At 42.6% G+C, this 16443-nt stretch overlaps 1 long non-coding RNA gene across 1 annotated transcript; it reads left to right on the top strand.

Annotated features, from left to right (window-relative positions):
- Positions 1–6684: 6684 nt before the first annotated feature.
- LOC138104844 (uncharacterized) lies at positions 6685–9482 on the top strand. Its single transcript, XR_011148307.1, has 2 exons — positions 6685–8716; positions 9451–9482. It is a non-coding gene; the product is annotated as an uncharacterized lncRNA (long non-coding RNA).
- Positions 9483–16443: the final 6961 nt, after the last annotated feature.

Raw genomic sequence — 16443 nt, forward strand, 5'->3', positions numbered from 1 at the left:
GGTACCCTGATGTCCTTCCCCAGTTTCAACTGCAGCTGAGCTTTGACTTTTCTAAACCATCCCTTCATTCCTGGGCAATATTTCAAAAGCCATTCTTTGTGCCCTGGAGCTGCTTCTTCTGCCTATAGATGCCTTTTTGCACTGAAGCCTCCGAGTGAGCCTGGTCCTTCTGCTGGTGTTAAATGATTGTCAAATAGAGGGGAAGAATTATTTTCTTCAGCCTACCAGCTCCTCTCCAGAGGAGCTCCTGTCCTTTCCCAGAGACCACAGACTGCTGGTCTTTGCCACAAGGCTGATGATGTTGCACTTGTGTTACCAGTTTTGCAAAGCTGCTGCCCAGCTGGTGGGAGCCCAAACTCCCTTGTTCCATGGGATAATGCTGTTCCTGGGGCAGGGACCAGCCTTTACCTGTGCAGTTGATGAGGTTCCTGCTAACCCATTCCCCCAGCATCAGGGCAGCCCACCCTGCAGCATAGCACCTGAGCTCTAGCTGGGTATCATTCAGCAGCTTCCTGTGAGTGCCATCTGTCTCATCATCAGAGAATAATTGAGGCTGGAAGAAGAGACAGAGGTTCATGCTGTCGAACTTCCTGCTCAAAGTGGGACAGCCATAAAACCAGGCTGCATTGACAAGGGTTTGGGATGGTCTCCCACATGATCTCAAAAACTTCCAAGGTTGGAAGCAGCAGAGCCTTTCTGGGCTACATGTTCCACTTATTTTTTGTCCCCATGATGAAAAAGCTTTTCCTTCTATCCAGCTCTCTCCTTTTAGAGATACTATTTTTAATTAAGCTTTCCTGTACTCAAGTGTAAGCATTACTGTGATTGTAAGCAATATTGTAACTGGACTAATAATAACCAGTCTGTGCCATTTTCATTCGATTTTTAATTAGAGTAACAAATAAAGGTAAGCTTATGTTTGTCTCTAACAACACCTTGAGTGTTGTTAGAACAACAACAGCTGGGAAGGAGCCAGACAACCTGTGCTGAGGGAGGGTCAGCATGAGAAGGGTGCTTCCCTGCTTCATCTATGGGAGTAGATCAAATCAAGCATCTGATAAGGGTGTTGAACCTCCCTATTTTGCCCTACTCTTCATGAAGAACTAAGAGTGTCCATCTCACACTTCTGATGCAAACTTCCTCACACAGCACATGAGAGGAGAAGTTTTGGAGCCCAGAGAGGGCTGGCTGAAAAGTAGAGCAAGGGTGCTGGAGGGCAGCAGGGGTTTGAAGAACCAGAATAAGGAAAAAGTAGGCAAAAACAGCTGAAGATGCTTCCCAAGGCTGCCTTGGGACTGTGCCAAATCTGCAAGCTGGTCCTCTATGGATGTGAGGAGAAGGAGAGGGAGGGTATTTGCTATGGTAGTTCCCCCACTGGGTGGAAGTAGCTCTGGAGACTAGCCACAAAAGTTGCTTCCAGGAGTGCAGAGGTGAACCTTTGCTGTGTGGCCAAGATACAAAGCTCCAGTTTTGGTGGTTTAGCGGTGTCCTGTGGGCTCCAGCAGGAAAGGAGTCCCTGGGCATGGACAGCCATGTCAGTCTGGTTAGGAAGACAAGCATCTGAGCATCTTAACAGATGCTGCATTATCATTTCTCAGGAGGCTGTGCTCTAATCTGTGTGGTAGCTGGTTTTGGTTTATCCATAATCCCCACAGCTGCTGCTATGACTGCTGTGGTTGCCATGGGAGACTGTCATTTGAGGAGATGGTAGCTCTCCACCACCCACAAAAGCAGGTCCCAAGTTTCTGCATATGTTGTCCCCTGTGACCAAGCATCTGGTGTTAAAAAGGCTCCATGTTCTACCCCTAAAGCAAGTGTAGGAACCCCATTTAATGCTCACTGGAGCTCTCTTCTGGCCTGTACCCCAATGAAGGTTAGGGATGCAATAGCAGGTGGAAAATCACTGATAATCTCTATCTCTAGACTTCATACTGCCACTTCACATATGCTTGGGAAGATTCATTTGATGCTACACACACCTTCACTCCCCCATATACACACACTCCTGGTCCACCTTCCCACACAGGGTCCTCAAAACAAGGATCTTCACTTCTCTAGGATCCCACATAGCTCTAAGTTGTTTCTCTTGTCAAAGGCTTAAAAAAACCCAACCTCTGAGAATAGGGTTTTCACAACACAATGCAAAGGGTGTTTTTTTCATGACATGCAGATCTTCATAGGAGCACAAGACCTAATGGGAAAGAGATGGATGACTGAAGCAGAGGGATTTTTGCCAAGATGGCATGATGTCATTAATCCTGGGAGCTAGGTACATTTCCTGGGCCAAACGATGTCTGGGTATATTTTAGTCACAGTTTAACTCCTTAGTATAGTCATAGCCTGAGTGTTTGTCCTCCCAAAATTATATTTATATTCCCAGAAGGAATCAGTAGATGGACTTAATCTATTCAATATGTTTATAACCTATTTAGAGAAAGAAATCCACAAGATTTCACTCTGAGTTTTTGAATAATGCTAACCTCTTCAGAAGTTCAGAGACTGATCTAAGTGTTTGGGTTGCTCGTGATTGTCCCAAATTAGCCACCAGTGGTTGTATCTTGAAGCAGGGGACTTCACATCCCAAAGCCCTACACTCACTGCTCACTGGGTACTGTCTTGTGCAACTGTAGGGACTGGCCTGCTTTGCACCAAGGTTCATCCTCTGCAGATTCAAAGTCACCAGGGACAACCACAGACTGGTGCTGTTCATGGAATTCCACATCACCTAGGGAGGTTTGTCCATGACCCCCTTTCCTCTCCACATTTCCCAGTCAAAGTGGCACGGATATTCACTCACTCTGTTTTGTGAAGTTGCCTTGGAGTTCCTTGCAATTTAAACAGTCTTTGAATACCAAACTGCATCACTTGCAAACTTTCACTGTGCACTGCCATTTCTAAGTCAGTGATGAAGGTGATGGACAAATTTCAGATCTTGGTTTAGTAACAACCCCTGGGTAGCCACTGCTGATACTTCTCTATCCTGGAAAATTACTATCAACCCTGCTTTTATCTTTCTTATTCTTTAAAAGAGGTTTCAAGCTAAAGGGGACCTTCTTGACAAACCTGTAGCATGATCATCTCTGTCTGTATGGGTATCCATTTATCCCCTACAGAGTCATAAAGAAACAATCTTAAAGCAAACCATCAGAGTAGTGTTAGGTTTCAGGTAGCATTCAGAGAGGCAGAGAGGATGGAGTGCTGTACCCCTTCTTTATCCTCCAGAGCCAGAGCAGTGTCTATCAGTGACAGAGCACCCTGTTCCAAGTGCTTGCTTTGCCAGAGGTGCAAACCAAAAGCTGGCATGTCCCAGAGGGCCCTGCTAGTTCTGGCTGTGTGAAGAAGGCAGTGAGCAGGTCTCTGAAATCTCATGGATGTAGGGTGTATAAGGAGCAGTGCCCCACTCTGTTCCAAAGTGCATTTAAATGTAGTCAGCTGCCTCCAGGGAGGGGCAGAGAACATGGTTCCATATGAATTGACAACTAAATAAACACTTAATGAGGTACATCAGGATTGACTGCTGTATACATCTGTGACCACATTAGAGTCAGCACAATTAAATGTCTGTTAGAGAAAATGCTCAAAACACTGCATCCCAGAGCATCATGTCCCATCCTCCTCTTGACATCATGCCATGAGTCTGTGAGACAGGAGCTTTGTCCTGGAAAACAAGAGGGCTTTATGAAGGTAGGCAAAGAATGATTTTTACTTTGGTTTCCCAAAGCAGTGCTGGGTAGCAGCATGAGTGGGACTGCTCAGAGAGAGGGAACAAACCAGAATGTGACGGCAACCACAGCCCAGGCAGTGTCCTCACCAATAAGGCACAGTCCCACAGGACCTGCACACAGTGGACAGGGCAGGATGCTGGTGATGGGCTCTGTGAGCAGCCCCAGGAAAAGGAAAGCCATCAGTCAGGTTTGGGGGTCCACTTAGGACTGGCAGGACCACAGGCAGGAGTGGAAATAATGTTACCTGATGCATATGTCCAGGGTCTGTTCTGAGGAGGAGCTGGAGACCATTATGTCCATGACATAGCTCAGGCAAGAACGGAGGACCCAAGCTTCAGCTTAATTGAGGGCCTGGGTGCCCTGGTCAAACACGTGAGTGGAGCCCCTGGGTGAGGCTGGCAGGGGCCATTAAACCCTACTGGTGCTCTCAGGGTCTTGAACATCCAAAATATCTGATCTTCCTGTAGCAACAAGAGCACTGTTTCCTCTTCAGGCTTAGGTAACATTTTCAGACAAAACTATTCTACACAAATTTTTGGCTATGTTGAGGTCTCTTACACATGCATATTTTAGCAAGTGAGCTATTTAAAATCATCTTCAAAACTACTCAGTTCTGCCCTCAATACAGACAGAAGGCTTGGATGATGACAGGGTTACCACAAAATTAGCTTGTTTAAATGCAATGAATTTTGACCATGGCTCTTTAGATGCTGAGAGCTATTCGTAAGTGGCTCTATTTCCCTCATACTTCAAGCGTGTTCCTTTTTAGAAGAGGTCTTATCTACTCATTTGTGAAATCTTTTCAGGGAGGTTCCAGACTGGAAGTTGGAGGTGATTTTTTGCAGCTCAGTCCCAAATACTTGAAAATTGAAGTATTAATTTTCCATTCTCTAGGGCTGTACAGACAGCAACTGGATAATGATAAAACAAGTATTGCTTCTGACTTAAATTTCCAGGCATACATATCACCCACAAGGAAGCCTGGGGCTAAGTGCAGTAAGGCAAAGTTATTTGTCTTACTTCAGGGACACACAAACAAACCCACTGTGATTTATTGCTACTGACAAATTAAATGAAATAGGTAGGGAATATCCATTCAAGAGGTACTAACAAGTGCAGGAGCAATACACCAATGTGTGAATGATACAAATAGTCTATCAAAATTGACTGCATGATGTAAAGGCAATTTTTTATTCAGTAGTTTAAAAATCCAAGTATATTTTCCTTTTTTCACAGAAATTTTTGCAGAATGAAGTATACAAAAATCAGCAAGGAAATAAGTTTTTGTCCTAATTATTATCATCTACATTTTCAATTAATTATGTTCTGTCAAGCAATCCCAATTTCAGGCAAAAAATGTTTACTTTTTCCAAACCAGAACATTGAACTCCACTGAATGATTTCTCTACTAGTTCTTCACTGCCAATATACTGTGAATACTTCCATCAGGTATTCATGTCTGTTCACATTTTTCATCTTTATTATCCTAATTTCTTTCTTCTATAGATGTGTACTTTGAAAAATTCACAAGCCCTGGGTGATGCTTGCAAAAAATATTTTTTATGGCTTATTTGGTTCTTCAGTTTTCCTACCTGCCTATATCCAAAATCACCACAACATATGATTGCCTTTAGAATACACTCTCTTTGTCCAGTAAATTTGGTGATTTTTATCCTTTTATACCTCTGTTTTTCCTTTTCTAGCACACTCTAGCTGACACATTAATCAAATAAACTCTCTTCCTAATCTTTCTCCATGAAAAGGTGATGACAGAGAAGCAAAGGCACCTGAGAATCTGGACTGACAAAGTTAATTCTTGCCCCAAAGGCTGGTTCCAGTCAACCCAGCCATGCACAGATCTTCTAGACAACATCAAAGGCCACAAGCAGTAAGGCTATATGTAATGCTATCTAGACTTTCACTACAGAAACTGTATGCAAAGAGCCACCTGAGCTTGAACACGCCACTGATTTGTGGTTTGATCCCTTTTATTTTTTCTTCTGCCTATATTGACTTGCCTTCTAATACCAGACTCCACCATCCCAAATTCTATGGGCCTGCCTGTGATGCTTAAGCCTTAGACCTGCTGCACTCTTTCTACAAAGGACAAGGGAAGATTTCCAGGTGATATCACCCAGACATCAATAGAAGGAACAAGGAACTGCAATATAAAGCTTGAAACCCAAGACATTAGTGCAAAATCTATACATCAAAACACAGAATGCATAATAAATTTTTCATCTGCTTTAAGCCTTCCTGTACCTGATGATGATTTTTTCCATGCAAAGCTCTGAATGCTACTTAGGCAACCAGAGACTTGAGATTCAAAGTCCTAGATCTTCAAATTCACAAGTGTTTGGCTGGATTTTGGGAGTCATAATGACTCCCTTATTCCCTCCAGTTAAGAGAAGAGAGTTCTCCCTCCTTTCTGGGTGGGGTAAATATCACTTCCCCTTGCCTTCTCCCCAGTCACTGTTTACAGTACCAGTGAATCCACTGTAACCCACAGCAGATACGATCCTGATCCAAGCACTGGTTATGCACAGCAGCTGTGAAACTGTACAAGGGATGTTAGTCAGGATGGGATTGTCACGATGGAATTCAGTTCCTCTGGTTTGCAGTTTTTCTTGCCATTTATTTTTAAGGAGAATAACTCCTCAATAATTGAACTCAGCTTTTCTTGCTACTTGTACCAGCTGGATGCCACTAGATTTTTACCCCTTTTTAGCTCATTAGAGTTCATTTGCAGGTTTTCTTTCCCCCCTCCCCTAAGGAGAAGGTTGTGATCACTGTAGCTGTTTCTTGAGGGCAAAAACCTTCATAGGAAGTGACCGCAATGTTAAAAATATGTCATGTTTGACTTTGGCAATTCTTGACTTCTTTTGTGTGCAATAAATCTGGAATTCAGCAGTAGGACACAATGATTAACACTCTGTCATAGGTTAGCAAGCATAGTCCCGGAAGGGATATCCTTGCTAAGGGGTGCTTACAGCTTCCTCTGGGACCTGATAGAACCTATCAGCTGGCCAGTTTGAATATGGACAATTCTTTAAGCCACTTAAAGTTGTGACCGCCTCTGTGATCCACACTTAAGAATAGACAAACTCCCCCCCCAAGCTCTCTCTCGTTTCCGGCGCTGGCACAGGTGGCTGCAGGCCCCGTGCAGGGGCCAGCAGGCCCGGCCAGGCCCTGCTTGGGCCAGGCCGGGCCGGGCCACGGCCAGCCTGGAGCCATGGGCCTGTTCCAGCCATGGAACCCCCCCCCCCCACTGCCTTGCCGTGGGCAGCCGGAGCGGCTCGGAACCCCCCCCCTCCACTGCGGCCGAGATTCAGCAAAGCGGCACCTCTGTCCAGCAGAGGTCAGGTGACCAACTGCGATAAGCCACATTCCAGCTGTAAGGCCGAGGTGAGATTAACCCTTTTATTGCTGTGAAGAGCTGAAAACCTGAGGGAAGAGAGAGAGGAGATGCTTAAAGCTGAAAGTCTGTTGTGAAGCTATGATATATCAGAGTATCCTGTTGTAATTTCATGAAGATATGGGGGGTGGAGTGTTCAACTCATAAGCAGAAGCACCTGCGCTGAGATAGGCAGATGCTGACGCAGCTGTAATTTCATGAGAGGTTTGGACAGAGAGAGATGAACCAGATGAACCAGATGAGGACTTTTGCTCCAAAGAGGAAAGGAGAAAAACCTCAATTCCTAGAGATGCTTCCAGTGATAGTCTCAAAGATGAAGATGACCCTTTGCTCCCAGGGAAGGAGAAGGGCCTCTGTTTTTTTCTGAACAGCTCAACCTTAAAATTGTACCCCGAAAAACTTCAAGAGTGGACCCTCGAAAGCAGTTGCGGGAAAAGCTGCAAGTCGGGGGAAGGGACTCACATCGCAAGCAGAGAGACTCCTCTTCCTAAATGGACTGAACAATATTTGGAAGTGGGTGGCTGTCTCGGTGTGATACTGTTTTCATAGCATGAGCAAAAAGAGACTTCTCTTTCTAAATGGACTGAACCAGGTTATTATGGAAGTGGTAAACAGACTGAACATCTTAAGGGTTGTCTTTACATTGTCAGTGGGAGACGGGAGGAAGGTGGGGGGAGGAGGAGAGTTCTAAAGGTGGTATAATTTTTTTCTTTTCTTCTTTTAGGTCTGTTAATAAACTTCTTTATATTCATTCAAGTTGGTGCCTGCTTTGCATTTCTCCTAATTCTTATCTCACAGAAGATAAACAGTAATGAGTATTTTAGACCAAACCACTACACTAAATTGGTGTTTCCGCCCGGTTACAAACCCAACCCGCGACAAAATGGTGGAGAATGCGGGCAGTTGATGAGATCTGTGAGATAAAGCTTAATTAGGAGGAATACTGGGCAAAGCAAGTATTAGGTCATAAGTTAAGTAGCATGATAGTGAGAAACTTATATTGTAATTGTACTGAACTACCTAGGGGTGGAATATGGCAGAAGTTGAATGCAATTTTGATAATAACTCTTAAATGTGTCTTCACAGAGGCGAGGGGTGGAGAATGTCATAGGTTAGCAAGCATAGTCCCGGAAGGGATATCCTTGCTAAGGGGTGCTTACAGCTTCCTCTGGGACCTGATAGAACCTATCAGCTGGCCAGTTTGAATATGGACAATTCTTTAAGCCACTTAAAGTTGTGACCGCCTCTGTGATCCACACTTAAGAATAGACAAACTCCCCCCCCAAGCTCTCTCTCGTTTCCGGCGCTGGCACAGGTGGCTGCAGGCCCCGTGCAGGGGCCAGCAGGCCCGGCCAGGCCCTGCTTGGGCCAGGCCGGGCCGGGCCACGGCCAGCCTGGAGCCATGGGCCTGTTCCAGCCATGGAACCCCCCCCCCCCCACTGCCTTGCCGTGGGCAGCCGGAGCGGCTCGGAACCCCCCCCCTCCACTGCGGCCGAGATTCAGCAAAGCGGCACCTCTGTCCGGCAGAGGTCAGGTGACCAACTGCGATAAGCCACATTCCAGCTGTAAGGCCGAGGTGAGATTAACCCTTTTATTGCTGTGAAGAGCTGAAAACCTGAGGGAAGAGAGAGAGGAGATGCTTAAAGCTGAAAGTCTGTTGTGAAGCTATGATATATCAGAGTATCCTGTTGTAATTTCATGAAGATATGGGGGGTGGAGTGTTCAACTCATAAGCAGAAGCACCTGCGCTGAGATAGGCAGATGCTGACGCAGCTGTAATTTCATGAGAGGTTTGGACAGAGAGAGATGAACCAGATGAACCAGATGAGGACTTTTGCTCCAAAGAGGAAAGGAGAAAAACCTCAATTCCTAGAGATGCTTCCAGTGATAGTCTCAAAGATGAAGATGACCCTTTGCTCCCAGGGAAGGAGAAGGGCCTCTGTTTTTTTCTGAACAGCTCAACCTTAAAATTGTACCCCGAAAAACTTCAAGAGTGGACCCTCGAAAGCAGTTGCGGGAAAAGCTGCAAGTCGGGGGAAGGGACTCACATCGCAAGCAGAGAGACTCCTCTTCCTAAATGGACTGAACAATATTTGGAAGTGGGTGGCTGTCTCGGTGTGATACTGTTTTCATAGCATGAGCAAAAAGAGACTTCTCTTTCTAAATGGACTGAACCAGGTTATTATGGAAGTGGTAAACAGACTGAACATCTTAAGGGTTGTCTTTACATTGTCAGTGGGAGACGGGAGGAAGGTGGGGGGAGGAGGAGAGTTCTAAAGGTGGTATAATTTTTTTCTTTTCTTCTTTTAGGTCTGTTAATAAACTTCTTTATATTCATTCAAGTTGGTGCCTGCTTTGCATTTCTCCTAATTCTTATCTCACAGAAGATAAACAGTAATGAGTATTTTAGACCAAACCACTACACACTCAAAAATGCCTCATTACTGAGTTCTGGTTTGTTGGAAAAGATGTTCTTCAGGATGCATAACTAGTAAATCCCTGGATAAATTGCTGAGTCTCAAGGTTTTACAGGTTGCCAGTTGAGTATATTCTCAGTTTGTACAAAGCTTTTTGTCAGAATGTATGCAAGGAACAAAATACAGCATGGAATTAGACAAGCTTAGCTCTGGTCACTATTAATCTGTAGCTTGTCGTGACAAATGACACCTGCAGTCATGGAAGCTGGAAAATGATTTGTAGATATGTGGGTGCCTGGCATGTGCACTGGAGAGTGACTGAAGTAAATCAGTAATTCTTTTTTGTGTTTCTGCCATCTTTCCTCACTGCAGAGCAAACCCAAAAGCTTGCTGTGGTCCTTAATAAGAAGCAGAACATTTTGTTTTAAGATTGAATGATACCCTGCTATTTTAAATGTTTATTACTATACAGTTTTTCATCTCCACCTGAATTTAAATGTGCAATCTCTCAGCTGTCCATTAAAATCTTACTTTACTGCCATCTTATTATATATAATTTCTTACATTTATGTCATCTTCAGAACTAATAGCATACATTTGGAATCCCTCAGGAAATTTAGGGAGAGTGGTCAGAGTAGACACTGTTAAATATTGTCCTCAAAATGAACCACAGCTTTTGATCAGACCTAGGGAATAATTTGTCCCTTGTGGATAAATAATAAAGAAAGATGGGCAAAGTCAACTTCTGAGCATTTTCTGTTTGTGAGCTTAACAGTTGGACCAGAGCAATTGCATAAAATCATGGTTTAATAAGATCTACCAGCTTTAGTAAATTATTTGGGAGATACACAAAACAGAAAATTGAATAGTAAATGAAAACATATTCTAAATTCAAAATCCTCAGTTGTGGTTTCTCCTGAACTGTTATAAATGCACAAGTTTGTGTCTACTTTACATTCATATAAAACTTCAAGTTTACTCTGGGATCTGGTTCCAATTCAGTAGAGGTATTTTTACCAGATTTGCAGTCATTTGACATAAAATCCATAGACATATATTCATGATGTTATAATTTCCTTTCTTATTTTCCTAAATATAACTGCAAATTCTCTGTATGTATTGAATTTTAGGAGGAAAAATAGTTTATTTCTATTTTGTTTTTTGATGGATAATCTTCATGATGGCAAATATGATTTGTGTCTATTTTAAGATGTCTTCAGTCTTCATAGTTTCTAAAGCTACCTCCTCCTCAGGCTTCCTAAGGTCAGCAATTTAAGAGTTTCATTTTATAGCCACCATTTGTCAAACCGATCATTTCTAAATAGACAAAGAGTTGGTAATACCTTATTCCAGAAACAGATTGCCAAAAACACTGATGCACACACAAACCATTGCTGCAGCCTCTCTGCTGCTGGTGTTTGCATTTATGCATGGTGTTTGTTACCCAGATCATGTCACCAAGAGGCCCCAAGTGACACCAAGGGCAGGTTAAGCAGGACACAGCAGAGACACGGGAAGATAAAGCCTCTGCTTCAAAGTCATAGAAACACAGAATCATTATGGAGGGAAAAGACCTCTAACATCATCAAATCCGACCATTAGCCCAGCATTACCAAGTCCACCTCTAAAACATGTCCCTAAGTGCCACATCTGCTTGTCCTTTAAATGCTTTCAGTGATATTGATTCCTCCACTCTACTGGGCAACTTGTTCCAGTGTCTGGCCACCATATCAGTGAAGAAAAGGTCCAACCCAATGGTCTTCTCTGCGCAGGCAGGGCAGAGAATGGTAGGAATGGTCCTTTCCAACACTCTTTCAACAGGCTTTTGTTGCTCTTGAACTGTTTTCTGCTAGCTTTGGAAGTTTAAACCTCTAGGTTTTGTGTCATAGATCAGTGAACAGATTTGTAGCCCCGTATTATATCCCCCCTGTCTTTGCTAGGCTGCAAAGTTACATGGCAGGTGAATAGAATTATACAATGGAAGAATGTCATAATTGTTTTCCTAAAAAATTCCCATTTGGTTTCTATTTGGACCATTACTGGGTGCTGATCCAATGTCTTAATGGAATCATTTAGCATAACCCCACCATCTTGCCTCTGTGTTGTGCAGATCAGCTCTGAGCCTGCCAGATTTACAATTGACACATCTATCTTCCTCTGAAGCCCATTGCTTCGCCCTTGCCTCTGCTGAATTACATCTGGGTAAGCTTATTACAAGACTGAGTGGTTTGGAAATGTCCTTCAGCTCTTCCCAGCCTGCTCTAAACCTTACTGCTATGAGTAACTGTGCGCTACCTGCAATTTTCTTAACCCATGGTGCATCTCCTTTCCTGGTGAGCAGCACTCACAGGCAGGTCAGTGATCTCTCTTTAGCCAGACCCAATCAATCATGCACTCTCTGTTACCTTTGTGACCAGTTACGGACTGGTGAATGGAGCTGCTGTCCTATGCCACAGCTACCTAGCGTCCTCTAAAGCTCTGGCAAGGGACTTTGTCCAAAGACACTGATCTGTTCTACTAATTTGCCCATACACTGGAAGCCCTGAGGGAGCAGGTGCCCCGGGATGGATGACCCTGCTGACGAGGCTTGCGCCATGTAGGGAGAAGCCTACTCAAGCACAGGAGCAAACACAGCAGTTAAGGAATGCCAGCAGCAGCAGCAGCTGATATCAGCAACAAACACAGTAATGAGCTGCTGGCTGCTGCAAAGTGAGGTACAGGAATGCTGAGCACAACAAGCACTGCAGACCAGTGAAAAAATAGTGTGCAAAATCTGCAGGGCACTCACTGGGGCACGGGTCTAAGTGCCCCCCTACAGGAATGAGGCCGGTCATTCATACAGGGAGATTCATTGGGAATTGATCCAGATCATTTTGGCAGAAGCCAGCCTCTGACAAAGGATCACTGCCACATGATATGAGAATAACTATGCATACAAGTATGTATGTATGCATGCATGCATACATCTAAAACTATAACTGTATGTAGATAAACATGATGTGCATTTTAAGAATTTCTTTTAATATTCTAGTATTGAATAATATTGAATTTTTTCTTATTAATTGACTCAGTAGTTATTGATTAATAAGTAATGACTATTAAGTATTTACATATTTCTTTTAAATTATTCATTTAAAAAAAATAATTTAAAAAATTCTCTGTCTGGAACTTCCATACTCTTTCATACCTAACTTTCACCCCTTACAGGCACTGTCAAGTATCCAAGTATCATATGAATTTTACACGTGACAATGCAGAAAGAAAATCTACAACCAGACAGCTGCTTTTCAGATATTACCCAAGAGGTTAATTTCTGTTGTTACCCTTTGAAATCCATGTGCTTACTAAGGTCATGGATTTTGGAATGCAGGGCAGCCACAGGTACCACTGTGATGGATATGATAAAACACCCAGAAAAGAGACATTTGGGCAGGGAAATTTCCCAGGTCCTCACATATTTTATAATAAAATAATATTTGTTGGAAAAAATAAATGACTTGAAAGAAACTGATTTAACAGTGCAGTTCAAGTCACATGATTTTTTTCTCCTACATAAGAATTGAGAGGCCTAGACTTTAATTTCATTTTAATGCTAGTTAGGAGAATTTTCTCCTAACTAGCATTTTGCAAACTACATTTCACATTGTTATCCTAGAGTATAGCAATGCATATTGGCAAAGTAAATGCATAAAACTGACAAACTGTACAGAAACTTTTCAAGCAAGACTTAAAATAGAACTCAGAATATTTGAACAAGGAAATATCATCATAAAGAATCATCTCAGATGCAGAATTTCCTCTCTCTTGCAACATATTGTTGCAAGAGAGAGCTTTTGCTGGCAAAATGCTTTATGTAAGACTTTTCATTTCACTTCCTCTCACTTTTATGAAAGACAGGAGATGATTTTGGAAGAACTTTGTTGTCAGTACCAACACTGTGAAGAAGCAATGGGTAAAGCCTTGCTTTGAACTTGATCAGTGCAAAGCTTTGCATATCACAGCACAGGCACAGCTGTTCTGGTTTTATAAGCAGAGAGCCAGCCTCATGCTGGAATTTCTTTCTACACATGGCACTGAGACATGTTGCTCAGGTACACCCACATAAATAAATAAATAAAGTATGATACAGTGCTTATAAAACCTCAAAACAACCAAGAATAAAACCATAAAATCGGCCAGCAGAGGTATTCCCAGTAGATGGAAAACTGCTCTCAATTGTGTATCCAGGACCAATGACCTATGCTCAGGAAAGATCCTAAAAGGCACGTGGAGAAGACCTGCCTGAGAGATGAAAGGTGTGGGGGGCTGTTTTAAGAGACACTGTGAGAAAGTATTTGCTGTTGGGTTCCAAGCAATGCTCCTCTAAAAGGCAAAAAGTTATTCTAGCATGTATACACCTATGTGGCAGATGGTTAACATCAGGGAAGGAAATGAACTATTATGCGTGAGAACAAATGACTCTTAATGAGCTGTGAATAAATACCCATTTGTAATAAGAGTAGGATATCTGCACTATTGATGCAATCATGTTCTGAAAACAGATTCTTATAAGAGCAGGATCAAAAACCTCAAACACTTTGAAAATGAGTCTTAGTAAGTTCATGCTTGTGATGTATCTGGACCGGTATGGCCACCCAGGGGCTGCTCACAAGTTCCATTGAACAGAGGCAATCTCAGTTTGGGTACGACCATAAGAACATTTCAGGGACATTTCCCTATCTGTAAATTACTTTGAAGTTGAAAATGAAATAATTTAAACTCATGATAATGGACTTTGTGAAGCGGGAAATGAAAGAGCCAAGCTAAAGAAAACTCTCAGAAAATAGAGTCTTCCATTTGCATTTTAAAACATGTTTAACTACCTTAATATTTAAAGTTTTATTCTATTTATAGATATCTGCATCTAAATTCATATTAAAACTGCATCTTAAACAACCTCTAGAGATAATTTTCTATTCCTATCCAGCCTCATCCTTGCTCTTAAGTGACAGATTTCTATTCAGGCCCACAAGTAGATGCAGCAGGCAGTACCAGAGCTTTCCCAGCAGACTCTCCCGAAGGCTATGTCTTTAATGAATGTTAATTGACTGACAAGATATTGAAACACTCAAAGCCTATCGAAGAATTCCCACAGGAATGGTTCTTCCCTTAGACAAGACAAAGTGTAAATATACAGTGACTAGAATGTACAGATAATCTGAAAAATGCAAACACTAGGTAGCTCACCTGCCCTTGTCTTAACCTGATGTGTAACAAGGGCAAAATGACACAAGAGAGATAGCACAGATCATTTTTCTGACACTAAGAACACTATGAAACATTGACCTCAAAAGTAGTAATGCAAAAAGCTTCTCTAGATATAGAGAGGTGAGATGTTCTCCAGCCTATAGTAAAGAAGAGGCTGAATGAAAAGCACTTCAGGGTGTTTATACAGTCCAAGTACAGAAAGTACTGCTACAACTCAAGAACTATTATGCATGAGAACAAATGACTCTGACATAATTTGCATTGTAAAATCTAATGCTATATAATAGGCTTTTCCTGGAGCCTGACATCATGGCCATGAAACTGAACAGGCTAGTTCATTATGACAGAAGTAGTGCAGCATCCAAATGTGATGATGTTAGAAGCCAACAAGTTACTATACATAGGAAATCTTGTTTCTTATGCATAATTCATGTGGGAGGAACAACAGGTCTGAAGACACCGAGCAAAATCTCACCTTACTGATACAAAGCTAGAAAATCTGGAATAATATTATTAATAGTTTGACCATGTAACTTGTTATACAGTTTTGCCATTGCCACTGACAGGCCACAAGCTTTGTAATGAGTTTAAAAGGCACCAGACCTTAAGTTTCTCCAATGTGTTCTGGCACAGTTTTCCTGATCTGCCTGTGAGTTTGCTTTACTTGGTTGTTCTAAATTAGTTTACCTGATTACCATGTGTCCATGGCAAATTTAGTTTTACTTTCTTTTATCTTTGTATTGTACAACCACAGCTTTATATAGCTAGCAGTAGTAGTAAGTTAGTCTATGCAGAATGTGATATTTACACCTCTAACATAATGATGAAGTATGGAGAAATACAGGCCTCGTAAGATAGTAGAACAATAATACATTTATTAACAGTAATACATAAAAGACAAAAGATACAGCAAATGTTGATGTAACACTTGAGCTGGAGACACATGAAGAAAGAGAAAAGGTGTAAAAGTGTGTTGGAGAGCAAAGAGAACTGACCCCAAGTAGTTCCTAGAAGAAGGAAGAAAAAATTATCAATGGGAACATCATATTCCTCCTGGCAAAGAACACTAGGTGCTGACAACTCCTTGTAGCACCCAGCATCATCACCAGGATAAAACCACAGACAGCAGGATCCAGAGGAACAGGGAATGGGTGAGCATAATGTCAGGAGATTGAAAAATTAACGATCTGGATGGCAGGGCAGAGTGCTCCCTCAGCAAGCTTGCAGATAACTCAAGGCTGGGAGAGGTGGCTGATATGCCAGAGTGTCCAGGTTGTCATCCAAGGGGCTATCGATGGGCTAGAGAAGCAGGTTGACAGGAACTTCTCATGAAGCACAAGAAGAAATGTAGGATCCATCCAAACATTCCTCAAGCCCTTCCCTATCATAGCTGGATTGAAGAGAAAACCACCTGGGTCTCCATGTACCTGATGCTGAAAACCAGGGATGTGCAATCGCTCTTGATACACTCAAGGTTTCCCCAGCAATATTACTGAAGCCCACAGGGAAAATTAGCTGGATGGGAACAGCTTGGGTCTTTCTGTGACATGCTGAATTCAAGCCCCCAGCAAGCAGCAAACCTCCCCATTCAGCAAGGCAGGCTGCAAGTGGGGGCTCCTATTTCCTGCAGGGCGAGGTC

The sequence above is a fragment of the Aphelocoma coerulescens genome, chromosome 2 (genome assembly GCF_041296385.1).
Source record: "Aphelocoma coerulescens isolate FSJ_1873_10779 chromosome 2, UR_Acoe_1.0, whole genome shotgun sequence".
Taxonomy (NCBI): domain Eukaryota; kingdom Metazoa; phylum Chordata; class Aves; order Passeriformes; family Corvidae; genus Aphelocoma; species Aphelocoma coerulescens.